General features: G+C 45.5%; 1 protein-coding gene across 1 annotated transcript in view; it reads left to right on the forward strand.

Annotated features, from left to right (window-relative positions):
- The window catches only part of HPCAL4 (hippocalcin like 4), a 42,104-nt gene that overhangs the window by 6,021 nt on the left and 22,054 nt on the right, over positions 1–14,029 (forward strand). The window lies entirely within an intron of this gene.

The following is a 14,029-nucleotide window of genomic DNA, read 5'->3' on the forward strand; positions in this document are numbered from 1 at the left end:
ATCCTGTGCAGATGGACATGAGATAGCAAATGAGGTGAGAAATGAAGCAAAATCAAGCACAAGTCAATAAAAAGCAACTTAATTAAAACCTTGCAGGTGACCCAACAAAAGGCATAATTCTGAGATCCATCTCAGCCAATGATAGGCCTGGATTAAGAATTCCAACATATTCACATCTTCAGAAACTAACTATTAAACATATTAAAACTTGTCCAGAAGTGTCTTCACATGCCACTGCCACCTGCCACAGGTAGCACCATTAGGAATTCACGAGCTCTGAATTCCTTGTCAAAAAGAAAAATTATTGTTGGCACAATTTTTAAACAGATCCACGTGATTCCTCCTCCCCCCACTCCCTTGTGTCACTAAACAATTGAACAGACAATGTCAAAGATCCTTGACCTTGTCTCATCTGTAGTGGCAGAGGCCACAGATTGCCATGCACAACCTGGTGCCTTCCAGGTGTTTTGGACTGCAACTCCCATAAACCACGCCGACTGGGACTGATGAGAGCTGTACTCCAAAGCACCTGGAGGTTAGGTAAAGGCTGTTGCAAGACGTCTTTGTTAACATTCCTTCATTCTGTGGCAGCAAATTCCATATTTTCTGTTTCCTGACTAGAACCTTCAGAGCCAGTCACAAACTTTTTGCTGCCTGAAGCAAAAGACAAGATTATGCTCCCTCCCCATCTAGGTACAGAAACTGACTGGATTGCCAGTTAACTCTTATTTCAACACTGTTGATGGGACATCATCCACCACAGCAGGAGGTGGGTGAAAAGAAGGTTAATTTAAGGTAGTGTAGGCAAGGCACACCTCAGCATCTCCTGGGCACTGCTGCCCCGCAGCATCTGCCGCCTGAGGCATCCATATTACTCTGCTTAATGGTAGGTCCGGCCCAGTGAACCTGGTGGTGGTGAAGTGTCAGTGGGTGATCCTGAGGTCTGGTTTAATGCAAGTGAGGAAAGAAGATTACTTCTCCCACATTTTTCTCCTTTTCTAAATTGCTTGCATGCATTCCCTCCCGCCAGGCTTCCAGCTGTGCAGTCTAGAGCAACAGCCCTCTGGACACACCCTGGTGATGATGACAACAGCTGTCTCTGAAGGCGGTTAGGGATGCTCAGCTCGTGGTGGGCATCCGCTTGGAATGAAGGTAGCAGGAAGAGGAGGCTGGGTGATCTGCAGAGGCTGGAGTTTTGCTGGCTCATCCATTTGGGTTGCAAATGCCACGAGGAGGGAGCGGCACGGAAATCTGGGGCACAAAAGCTGCCTGCTGTCGCCCAGAGAGGGAAAGGGAAGCGTCTTGGCCCCATTCCCAAAGCACGATGGTCGAGGAGGGAACGTGGTGGGGAGGGGGCTGTTTCCGCTTCTCCGGGCCTGACATGAATGCATTAGCCTCCTGAACCAGATCTCTCATCTTAGGCAAGTGGCAACCCAGGTGATGCTGATCAGCACTGACAAGCAGCCACTACTACTCTCTCCGCCTTTGAACGTAGCTGGCGATGCAGAACGCATGAGTTGCCCCACAGCGAGGAATAATTAGTTTCTCTGGGTAAGATGGAAAGAAGCATGGGCTAAGCCTTACAGGGTCTGACTGTAGGATGTAGGGCCAGTGGAGTGGATCCAAGATTGCAGATTCTGAGGAAGAGGCAAGATGGCATACCTCTGACAGGCCGAGAAAGCAGATATCTAGGACTTGAATTCCCTCGCTGAAGCTCCAGTGCTGATTTTAATTATTTGGTTAGATATAAGAACGTAAGAAGAGCCCTGCCAGATCAGACAGAAGGCCCATCTAGTCCAGCATCCTGTTCTCACAGTGGCCAACCAGATGCCGGTGGGAAACCCACAAGCAGGACTTGATGGCGGCAGCGCTCTCCCCTCCTGTGATTCCCAGCAAGTGGTATTCAGAGAGACGTGCTACCTCTGACAGTGGAGGTAGAATCCAGGCACTGTGGCTAGTAGGTACATATATAGCAAACTCTGCAACTGGGCATATCAAGCCACCTGGCCCTTGGTCTGGATTCTATCTGAAAAATATTGAACGGCGATTGATGCAGAGTAGGGTGTAGTGAAGGACCCTTTTGGGTAGACCTGGAACAGAGACCTTATTTGCAAACAAGGCTGAGTCCCAGAGCTTGTGGCACAACTGAAGAAGTGAAGTGGGCTTTCTCCACATCACTCAGGGCTCATCCAGATGTCCTTTTGTGTAGCGCTTTCTCTGCACAGGTCCGCACTTTAAAGCTCCATGCCTGAGTAGGTTTTTTGTTGTTGTCCTGGTGCTTCTCTCAGGAAAACCCACATTTTACCACTGAATTGGGGCAAATGGCCATCCACAGAAAACCCTGGGGAGAAAGGAAGCCAGCTTTCCCCAGATACGGTGACCCAGTCCACTCTGCCACTCCTAGGAGATGCACTACTGCAGCCTCTCTGCAGGTGCTCCACCAGGATCCTCTCAGGGATGCTGTGGGTGGTGGGAGCCAGTCTGAGAGCCCTCCAGTCTGAGAGCATCCTTCCTTTGCAGCATGGCCACAAGCATCAGGCTACTCCAGGTAACTATTTACAGAGCATCCATCCTGATCTGCTTGCGCAAAGCTTACACAGAGGTTAGGCTATGTCTGACCTTTGGTGAGCATTTGTTCATGCCACATGTTTCAGTGCATTTACCTGTCACATTCCACCCCGCAAAAGGTCTAGGTTGCGTGTGGTGTTTTTTGGGATTTGCTACCTATTGTCTGTATTAAACTGGAACTCCCTGCCTACTGAGATTAGCAGGCTGTACTCTTTTTGGTGCCTGCTAAAAACTCTTGTTTAGACAACCCAAATGCTTAGGAAGTTGAAGTAATTTTAATCTGCTTTAGTATTTTAACTTTTGCATGCTTTAACGTAGGGTTGTGAATTTTTCTCGCTATTATTATTTTATCTTTTTGTAAACTGCTCTGAAGTGTTTTTTTTTTACTATCAGGTGGTGTATAAACATTATGAAATGAATGAATGAATGAATGAATGAATGAAATGCTTTGATCCTCTTTAATTGTGCAAACCTAAATCTGATATATGCTTGAATTCCTCTTGCAAAATAGTGGCCGTCAGGAAGCACTCATTGATACCCTTGGGCACCTCTCTGGCACGCACTGTTTAAATCCAGATACTGTTGCCCTCAAACTGCTACTTGTATTGCTTCTGTCCATAGTCAGAGCACGCCTGTCCTCAGGATGCTTCCCACACACTTTCTTGCAGGCTGCAGCATCCAACCCACCTGAACTGAGAAAGGCAACTTTCCCCTTTGCCACACCTGTCACAAACCCCCTTACTTGGATGCCCTGATGCATCCTGGCAAAATGCATCTGCCCCCTTGGAAAGGCACCAGGCAGGCAGGCAGGGAGGCAGGCAGGCAGGCAGGGTGTGACTGGCCGTCCTCCTCCGTGCCTTGCTCAGCATCTCTACTGGTGGCTCGGTCAGTCCTGTATCTCCATGGAGACAGCCAATCATGGGCAGACATCTTCTTTTCTCTCTCCACCCTGAAATTCATCACTGCTTGGTCCCACTGGGGTGTTTAAAGACAAAATGCAAATTGTTGCCTGTGCTGTAATTATCGATGTGAGGTGCAAAGGGCTGCATTTCTAGGGACATCCTAAGCTCAGGATGCATCTCAGCAGTGAAACAAACAAACAAAAAATTGGGAGGGTGTTCAGTGTCGGGATTTTCAAGAGGGGATAAGGCATAAGAGATTATGCTCCTGTGCAGAGGACATTGAAGGAGATGGAGGCCAACATGATGGGCAACGTGGTCCTAAGCCAGCCTTCCTCAACCCGGTGCCTTTCAGATGCTTTGGGCTACAGCTCCCATTACCCCACAGACTGAATGACGTTGGGGCTGATGATGACTGTGGCAGATGGGAATCCCAGTCCAAAACATCTGGAGGGCACCAGGTTGAGAGAGGCTTCCTGGTCCTGTCTCACTTCAGTGAACAAACGTGTTACTCCTCCCTGTTTTCAGTCTCCAAAGGATGAATGCCGCTGGGCTTTCACTTGCCTGAGCCTGCTCCCTGTCCACAAGGCAGAAAGGGGTGACTTTGGGAGACCACCAAGTTCTGCCTTGCCTGCCTAGTACACTCCCTTTTCCTGATGCCCACACTGCGGGTGCCCCCTTACTTTCAGCTGTACACGTCAGACTAGGAGCCATGTGGAATGTGATATTATGGAGGGGGAGCAATTTCAGTTTCTAGGAGGATGAACTGCATGCTATGGGCTATGAAAGCTTCTCTCCAGGTTAACCACTCTCCATTAATGTGTTGTGATATTTGCACTGAACTGGAAAGACCGCTAGTACATGAGCATTACTATAAGGACATAAGGTGAGCCTGTAGCAGGACCAGGCCGATGGCCCACCCAGTCCAGCAGCCTATTTTTGCAGCAGCCCACTCAATGTCTGTGGGAAGCCTGCAAGCTGGACCCTGCCCACCCGCTGTTCTCAGCAACTAATATTCAGAAGCATAATGCCTCTACAGTGGAGGTAGAACAGAGCCATTGCGGCTAGTAGCTGTTGATAGCCTTGCGGCTGGTGAATTAGGAAGGCTCCCCAATCAAATCTCACCCTCCCACCTGCAAACCCACAAGGTGGCCATAGGTAGGCTAACACCTTTCCCTGTTTTGAAGGCTTGTTGGGACGCGGGTGGCGCTGTGGTTTAAACCACAGAGCCTAGGACTTGCTGATCAGAAGGTCAGCGGTTCGAATCCCCACGACGGGGTGAGCTCCCGTTGCTTGGTCCCTGCTCCTGCCAACCTAGCAGTTCGAAAGCACGTCAAAGTGCAAGTAGATAAATAGGTACCGCTCCGGTGGGAAGGTAAATGGCATTTCCATGCGCTGCTCTGGTTCGCCAGAAGTGGTTTAGTCATGCTGGCCACATGACCCGGAAGCTGTACGCCGGTTCCCTTGGCCAATAAAGCGAGATGAGCCCCGCAAATCCAGAGTCGGCCACGACTGGACCTAATGGTCAGGGGTCCCTTTACCTTTACCTCTGAAGGCTTGTCAGAACTGTAGAGTTGGGAAGACCCCATGAGTAATCTAGTCTAACCCCCTGCAACTGTGGTTAAGTATGTGAAGTGTTTTAAGCACTCTAGAAGCACCCTCTAAATGCTAGCTCCTGCTTGCTATTTTTGCTGGGTCTTGTTCTGTACCCTTTCTGATTCCCTCAGTTCCCTGTACTCGGAAATGGACAGAAGTTTTCTGAGGCAGCTTTTCTCCATGAGCACACGCAGCAAGAAGCAATCCAAGGGGGCCCTGCCCTGCCCTCCTTGGGGATACAATACTACTAAGGGGAAGGCATTGCCTTCTGCTTGGAAGGAGCTGACTGTGCGTATAAAGGAAGCTGCACAGTGACACAGAAAACTGCCCACCGGGGACCCCCTCCTCTCTCTACCTCAGATGCCGCCGCCGCTGTTGCTGCTGCTGTGAGCCAATCCTCAACTATCCCATATATGGTCATAGCTGTGCTTAGCAGAGCCCTGCAAAAAAAGATTCATCCGTGTGCAACTGATGCTGCAACCTATCAGGAAAGAGGCTTCTAGGAAAAACCAGGTCAGATCGTGGCAGGGTCTCCTCTCTCCCACCCCCACCGACACCCTTCCCTTCCTCCTGGAGGGTCCTCTCTCAGCTCTGCAGCTTGACCCTGGAGGTTATCTGTACAAGATTCCCTTCTGACTTCTGGCTCCAGGATACCTCTTGCTACTTGCCATACTCCCAAGGAGAGGAGGAGGAGGAGGAGTGCTAAGAGACACCAGGGGATGGTTCCATTGTGACGCTCTCTCCAGTGATAGTCCTCCCTCCCCAATATCTTTGGAATAATTCCTGGGAAGGAATGCAGGTGGGAGGGGGCTTGTCCTTCTCCCTGCTTTCAAGCCTTTAACAGCCACTTGGTGGATAAACATTTAGCAAGAGGAACTGTTCCTGGCATGGGGAGAAGTAGCAGCAAAAGATACCACTTGTTTCTTTTCTGCGTCTCAGGCTACTATTGGAGGGAGAGGAGCAGGGCCGGTAAAAACGTTGGCAACCGACCATGGGAAAAAGGATATGGTTGTGTTGGGGCTGGTTCTCTCCCCCCACACTTGGGGTGCCTCCAGTATTTTGCAAGAGGGATCCAAGCGGATAATGCTCAGTTAAAGCAGATTAAAGGGTTATTATTATTTATTGAATTTATATACCGCCCTATACCCAGAGGTCTCAGGGCAGTTCTGTAGCTCTGGTGCAACATTCCACTTTGAAAAAAGCAACAGCAGACCTTTTGCTGCAAAAAATAGGCAGGGTGAAGGAATGATCAAGGGGAAGGTCTGTAAACAAGCAAATGAGGACCAATGCAGGACATTGTTGTGTAACTGCCCCAGGACCAGATGCTCAGACCAGACAATAAAACCCTCCCCTGCCTTGAGCCAATCAGGAGGAATGCCCAGATCAAGCCTTCTTCTCCCAGGGCCTGATGCTTGAAGAGAGACAACGCATTAGCACCCTGTTTGACACATCCCAGTTCTTGGGTTTTTTTCTTTATTTGTTCAATTTGCACCCCCTTTTCCCACCATATGCTCCACAAGTTGGCTAAAACAACAATACAAACCCAATACAATCTATTAATTATACAGCAATCAAATGCAAAATTAATAAAATAAAAATAAGGCAGCTTAAGCATCAATGAAAGTAACCATTTCAAAGCAAGTTGGGGGTGGATAAATCTGTCATTTTCTGCTTCTCATCCTCCTCCCCCCCCTCATTTTCAGTTCTCCCCATTTCCCACATAAATTTGCTTTAAATAAATAAGTAAAAGACCTAACCATTCACCAATATTTTAGTGCCCGTGTCTCCTAAGAAATACATTTTTAATGTAATTTTGCCTGATGTTTGCATTTTTGCTAATAATTTCCCGTAATATAATGCATTTCTGTATGTTATTTTCACTAATATATGCATTTTTATGCACATTTCCTCCCAGTTCACACATTTTTGTGTTCCTGTTTTGGTTGGAGAAGTGCACCACAAAATTCAGAGAAGTGCGAATTTCAAAGGATAGCTGTGTTTCCATTCACATATTGTTTCAGGAAGTATGAATTAGATAGGTTTGCATTCTCTCCCATCCTTAAACAAAATGCAAAATATTTTCAAGTCAGCTTACGGGCCAAAGGCTGGTCTAAATAAAAAATCATTTGGTTGCTAGCAAAAGGTCATTGAAAACGGGACTAGCCAGGTTCCCTTGGCAAGGAGTTCCAGAGCCTGGGAGCAGCCACCAAGAAGACCCTCCCTTGAGTTCCACTAGATGTGCTTCAGATATCGGTGGGGCAAAAAAAAGACAAGCCTCTCCTGGCAAACTTGTATGGAAAAATGCAGTATTTCCCATGTGTGTGTATCTTTTATTATAATTTTTTTATTTGATTTTCAAAAAAAGAGAAAGAGAAAAAAACAAAGAAGAAAGGTGGCAAAATTACATCAAAATGTGTTACACATTCACGTATTGAGATTACTCTGAATCTCCTGACTTCCCCCGTCCCATCTGTGGGTCCTCTTAATTCTGTTTTCATCTGCATATCAGTACCCTCCAAAATTTTCATCTTCCTAAGTTATCTATAGTTTCTATTACATTACAAGTGTATTTAAAATCCTGCTAATGTTTTAAACTGTTTACAATCATTTTGTATAAACATTTCCCATTCTTTTATAAATTTCTTGTCTTCTTGGTTCCTAAGCTTCCCAGTTAATTTTGCCATTTTGGCATAGTCCGTCAACTTGGTCTGCCATTTTTCTTTTGTCTGGGTTATCTCTTCCTTCCATCTCTGGGCTAACAGTATCTGGGCAACCGTTGTAGTACAGTGGTACCTCTAGTTATGAACTTAATTCGTTCCGGAGGTCTGTTCTTAACCTGAAACTCTTCTTAACTAGAGGCGTGCTTTTGCTAATGGGGCCTCTTGCTGCCACTGCTCCGCCGGCACATGATTTCTGTTCTCATCCTGGGGCAAAGTTCTCAACTTGAGGTAACTCTTCCAGGTTAGTGGAGTTTGTAACCTGAAGCGTTTGTAACCTGAGGCCTTTGTAACTCGAGGTACCACTGTATACATAAATAATTTATTCTATTCTTTTAGAATCTCGGTACCTATAATTCCTAGTAAAAAAGCTTCTGGTTTTTTAACAAAGGTTAATTTAAACATTTTTTTCATTTCATTATATATCAATTCCCATAATTTTTTGATTACAGTGATACCTCGGGTTAAGTACTTAATTCGTTCCGGAGGTCCATACTTAACCTGAAACTGTTCTTAACCTGAAGCACCACTTTAGCTAATGGGGCCTCCCACTGCCACCGCGCCGCTGGAGCACGATTTTTGTTCTCATCCTGAAGCAAAGTTCTTAACCTGAAGCACTATTTCTGGGTTAGCGGAGTATGTAACCTGAAGCGTATGTAACCTGAAGCGTATGTAACCTGAGGTACCACTGTACATTACAGTTCCACCTCATATGATAAAAGGTAACCTCTTTTTCTTTACATTTCCAGCATATATTGTTACTTGTTCTATACATTTTTGCTAGTTTTACTTGGGTTAAGTACCACCGATACATCATTTTCATGCAGTTTTCTTTCAATTAAGAGCATGCCATAAATTTCAGATCAGTTTTCCATAGCCTCTCCCAATCCGCCATTTGTATATTCTATCTTTCGCCCATTTTATCATCACAGATTTTGCCTATTCATCTTTTGTATCCCATTCCTGGAGCAAATTGTACATTTTAGACAGTAGTTTAAAGTTATTTTCCAAAATCTCTTTTTGAAATCTTGATAATTCATAACTAGAACCTTTCTTTTTATCTGTTTTTAAAAAGTAATTTAATTGATGATATTGTAACCAGTCTGTTACCTGTTCTCTCACCTCTTCAAAATCTTTTAGTTTTACGTGGTTTTCTACCTTGGTTAACAGCTCTCTATATGTTGGCCAATTTGTCCTCATATTTACTTTCTTCACAGATAGTGCTTCTAACAGGGAAAGCCACCAGGGTGTTTTTTGTTCTAGTAAATCTTTATACTTCTCCCAAACTTTAAAAACTGATTTTCTTATTATATGATTCTGAAAGCCTTTGTGTACTTTCACTTTGTCATACCATAAATATGCATGCCATCCAAATCTATTATGGTGTCCTTCTAGATCTAACACATCTTTATTTTTCAATATTATCCAGTCCCGGATCCAACAAATGCAAGATGCCTCATAGTATATAGTATAATCTCAAATCCGGCAGGGCGAAACCTCCTCTTTCTCTCATATCTGATAGTAATTTATATTTTATTCTTGGTTTCTTCCCTTGCCAGATAAATCTAGAAATATATTTTTGCCATTCTTTGAAGCATCCCATGTGTGTGTATCTACTATAAATTTTGGAAAGTTGTTGGTCCATTTGGAGATATCACCAAACTTGGTACAAGGGTTCTTGGGGTGGGGGCAGTGGTCTTTGTAGACTGGTATGCCAGGTGCCATTTGAATCAAGATGGTGCACTGAAATTGACTTTGGCGTGTTATCAACTGATTTTCGGTGTGATGGGCCAAACTGCACCAATTTGGATAGCTCTGAAGACATTGTCACCACATTTGCTGGGACATCACCAAATTTGGCATGATGGTCCAGACCAATGTGCAGCAATTCACACAGTTCTGAAAATATTGTTGCCCAATCTTCTGTGACGGTTCCAACCTGTGCCAGTATGGATACATTTGAAGGTATCAGGGCCCAACTTAAACTGAGGGTTCCTGAGGGGGAGACAATCTTCCTCTGTGTTTGGTACTGGGCTCCATTTTAAATCAGGACAGCAGACTGATGCGTGGCTTTGTCATGATTTTGCCCAATCTGGCATTGTGAGTCCAAGCTGTGCCAACATGGACACACATGAATATGTAATCACCCAGTTTGATGTGACTTTCCCCAATTTTGATTAACAGGTCTATACTGTGCTGAACTGGATGGCTCTAAATTCAACTTCTTGGCTGAGTGGGGATTTGAACCCTGGTCTCCCAGGTCCTAGCCCAAAACTAATCACAACACCACACTTGTTTTCCACTGTAGGATTTTGTAGGTCATGACTAGCACCTTGAATTGTGCCTGGAAAACAGATGGGTCACCAGTGATGCCATTGTTTTAATGCAGAGTGTCATATGTTCCTTATAATTTGCCTGCCTACAACATTCTGAACCTGCTGAAGTTTCCGAAAAGCCCTGTGTAGAGGTTATCACTGTACTCTAAATTAGATTGTTTGTTGATTACATTTGTTAGATGCCTGCTACTACTAAAAAAAAATGAGATAGTGATGGCCACCAACTTGAATGGCTTGGCTTAGGCAAATTCATGGAGGGCAAGTGCCCTCTGACTTCTGGATGCTTGAAAATAGATGGATCAGAATCCCACCACTTTTTGCTTCATTCCGTAGAAATGAGCATTTAAAAAACTCATACTGTAACTACAGTATGTCCTCCTGCACCCTCTGCTGGTCTCGCCTTGGTCATGACATCCTTTCAAATATGGCTCTAACTTTGAGGTTCTGTTTTGAAAAGAGAGGGGTATTTTGGAAAAATAAGAGGGAGGACTGCCTCCTGCTGCTGTCGAAGGCCAGCCAGCAACTGCAGAATGTCTAGAGCAGGATGAAAACTACCTGGCTTCAAAATATATTTGATAACACATCTTGTCTAGAACTGTAATCAGGTAACAGATTACTGCATTGTATCCAGTGCAGACTCTCCGGCTTCATAACTAGCCAATCTCTCTCTCTCTCTCCTGCCTCCCATTTCTGGAGTTCTGGAGAGCTCAAAAACTGGCATACCCTTTTGTGGCCTAATAAAAGTCACATTTTGACATTTTTCTTATGGGCTCACACAGCTACTTCTACTTTTCAATTCAGTATTGATCCAGTGTCATGGCAAATCAAGTGTCTTCGAATTTAAGCATCTAATGTAGTAGATTATTTACTTTTCTTGTGGAAGGGCTGAATGTTCAGTCCTTGGCATCTCCAAGTCAGGACCCTTGCCTGAAACCAGGGAAGCCAACCAGGACAGTACTTAGGAAGGTGGACCAATGGCCTGACTCTGTGTAAGGCAGCTTCCCTTTCCCCCCTTCATTTCTGTTTTACGAAACATTCAGGGCAGCTAACAAATATTTAAGAAGGCATGAAATGCTTAAGATACAGATAATGAAACATGGATGAGGCAAAATGTAATGAGTTATTTTTAAAAATCTATCTTCCACATTTTTAAAGCAAGCTGGAATGGGTCACACAAGTTTTAAAAAACAGGAAAATAACATAACAAAACTATACTATACAAACAGGAATTACTTAAAAGCAGCCACCACTTTCATATTGCACCAAGAACCTGAATTAATGTATGTCCACCAAAATAAAATAGAACTAATAAATATACTATGTTAATTATAACAATAGCAGTAACCCTGAAGACAACCTAAGAGAGTAAACCAGACTGTGTATCACAGGAGTGTGCCAGTCAGTGATCACACACTTCAAAGATGGAGTTAACTCTATATTAGCAAAAACATGACCTCCACAGACTTGGCAGAGTGTCAGGCCTAATGAGCAGAGCAGCTCATTCCCAGTGGTCTTCATTCATGAAATCAGTTGCCATGACTTTTTCCAAGCAATTGCAGGCAGCCAACCTCTCCTCTGCCCTTTTCATGCCTCTTCTGGTTCTGGGAGACAAGGGAGGAGACCCTCATGACTCCACCAGCCCAGCTGATCTTTGCCTCTTGGCCTTCCCCATTCTGCTCTCCTGCTTCAGCTTCTGCTCCTGCTTCTTGACTGCTCTCTGTCAAAGACTCTCCCAGCTCACTAAGCCCTGTTACCTCTTCAGCTTCCTCCTCCCAGTATTTTCTTATCTTTCCCCTCTTACTATTCATCATTCTCCCACCACCACTCCTGAGCTCTGAGCTCCAGCTGCTTCCTCCCACCATTCCTCTGCATCCAACCAGTCCATGACACCAGAGGTGTAGCAAGGTCAGGTGGTACCCACTGCGATTTTCTTTTTTTGTCACCACCCCACATTGCAATTTTTGGGAACGTTGCCCAGAGTTGTTGACCTTTTTTAGGAAGGGTTGGCCCGCCAGGGGTGCCAACGTCACCTGGCAATCACAATATTTGTGCAATCAGCGGGCGGATTTTCACATCGACTATTGCGCAAATTGTGAAAATCCGCCAGCCGGGGGTGAGAGCGCCACCACGCTAATCCGCATGGGGGGATTTTGTTACCCCCCCAGGCATGACACTCAGGGTGGAATGCACCCCCCTTGCAACACCCCTGCATGACACCCTGATTCAGGGTGATTGTTTGTAGCAAAACACAATTGCAGTACCAAGTGTGAAAAAACAACATGGGATGGAGACTTCTAAGGGCTATTGTGGCTTTTACAGAAAAATTCCTCTTGCAGATTCAGCTCATTTTATTCCTTCCTGTCCAATGCAGTTGTGGGAGGAGTGATGAATAATCCCTTAATTAGTCCTCTTCTATTGAGAAGGGGGGGACGCAGGTGGCGCTGTGGGTTAAAGCCTCAGCGCCTAGGGCTTGCCAATCGAAAGGTCGGCGGTTCGAATCCCTGCGGCGGGGTGCGCTCCCGCTGCTCGGTCCCAGCGCCTGCCAACCTAGCAGTTCGAAAGCACCTCCGGGTGCAAGTAGATAAATAGGGACCGCTTACCAGCGGGAAGGTAAACGGCGTTTCCGTGTGCGGCTCTGGCTCTGGCCAGAGCAGCGATGTCACGCTGGCCACGTGACCCGGAAGTGTCTCTGGACAGCGCTGGCCCCTGGCCTCTTAAGTGAGATGGGCGCACAACCCCAGAGTCTGTCAAGACTGGCCCGTACGGGCAGGGGTACCTTTACCTTTATTGAGAAGGGGACGACAGAGAACGAGATGGTTGGACAGTGTTCTCGAAGCTACAAACATGAGTCTGACCAAACTGCGGGAGGTAGTGGAAGATAGGAGTGCCTGGTGTGCTCTGGTCCATGGGGTCATGAAGAGTCGGACACGACTAAACGACTAAACAACAACAACAATTGAGAGACAATTCACCACTGATCCCCCAGTTTGCACTCCACAGGAAGCAATAAAAAGGGCCAAATCTGAAAGTAAAAAAAAACTTTTAACTAATATTGCAACGGAACTTTGCTCCATGGGACAAACTGTTGAGTATACATTCTAGACAGATATTGGCTGTAGCAAAAGGTGTTGCCAAACATAGTGCTTGCATTTTAATTTTGCATCTAGCTGATGGATGAAAAGCAATGCCTTTGCTCTGCTGAAAGACTGTAATATGAAAACAAAAATAATCCGCACAACCACCCTTGCATCCTCCTTCTTCCATGCTCTTGGGGAATGTGTGTGCTTTGCTGGCAGAGAAAATGATCCAGTAGCCAATGATCTATTGACCTCCAGAAGTGGAGTGGGGACAACAAAACACAATCCACCTTAATTGTTAATGCTTTGGAAGGTGGATCCTGCCTCCCCCACCCCAACAGTCAGAGATCCTGGATTCCCTTGGCCTCACAAATTATCTGATTCAATTAATCTTTCATAAATATTTCAAGGCTTCAGAGGATCATGTAAAGGGGGGGAATGTTGTGGGATTTTTAATTGATAGCTCTCTTTCCCCCCTCTTTCACGAACCTGTTGGTAACACCAGTCCACACTTTAAAGTGCCTTGTCTAAGTAGGTATTGTTGTTTCCCCTCACAACCCCACTCTTTGCCGCTGGATCAGAGCAAACGGCAATCCATAGAAAACCTGAATTGCTGTTTGTTCCTATTCAGTGTTACTGAGCAGGTTTTTGAAGGGGAAAGCAATGGAACTGTCTCATCGAAGCTAATGGACCAGCCAGCCCTGGTGTGCACACACACTCACAATGGTGCAATGGTAAATTTTGAAGTGCAAGAGTTCATCATGACAGCCCGCCCCCCATGGCAGTCCAAAAATGCAGGCAGCTGGGTTAATTACACTTGATATACACTAAAAGCT

Source organism: Podarcis cretensis (genome assembly GCF_951804945.1).
Source record: "Podarcis cretensis genome assembly, chromosome: 8".
Classification (NCBI taxonomy): Eukaryota; Metazoa; Chordata; class Lepidosauria; order Squamata; family Lacertidae; genus Podarcis; species Podarcis cretensis.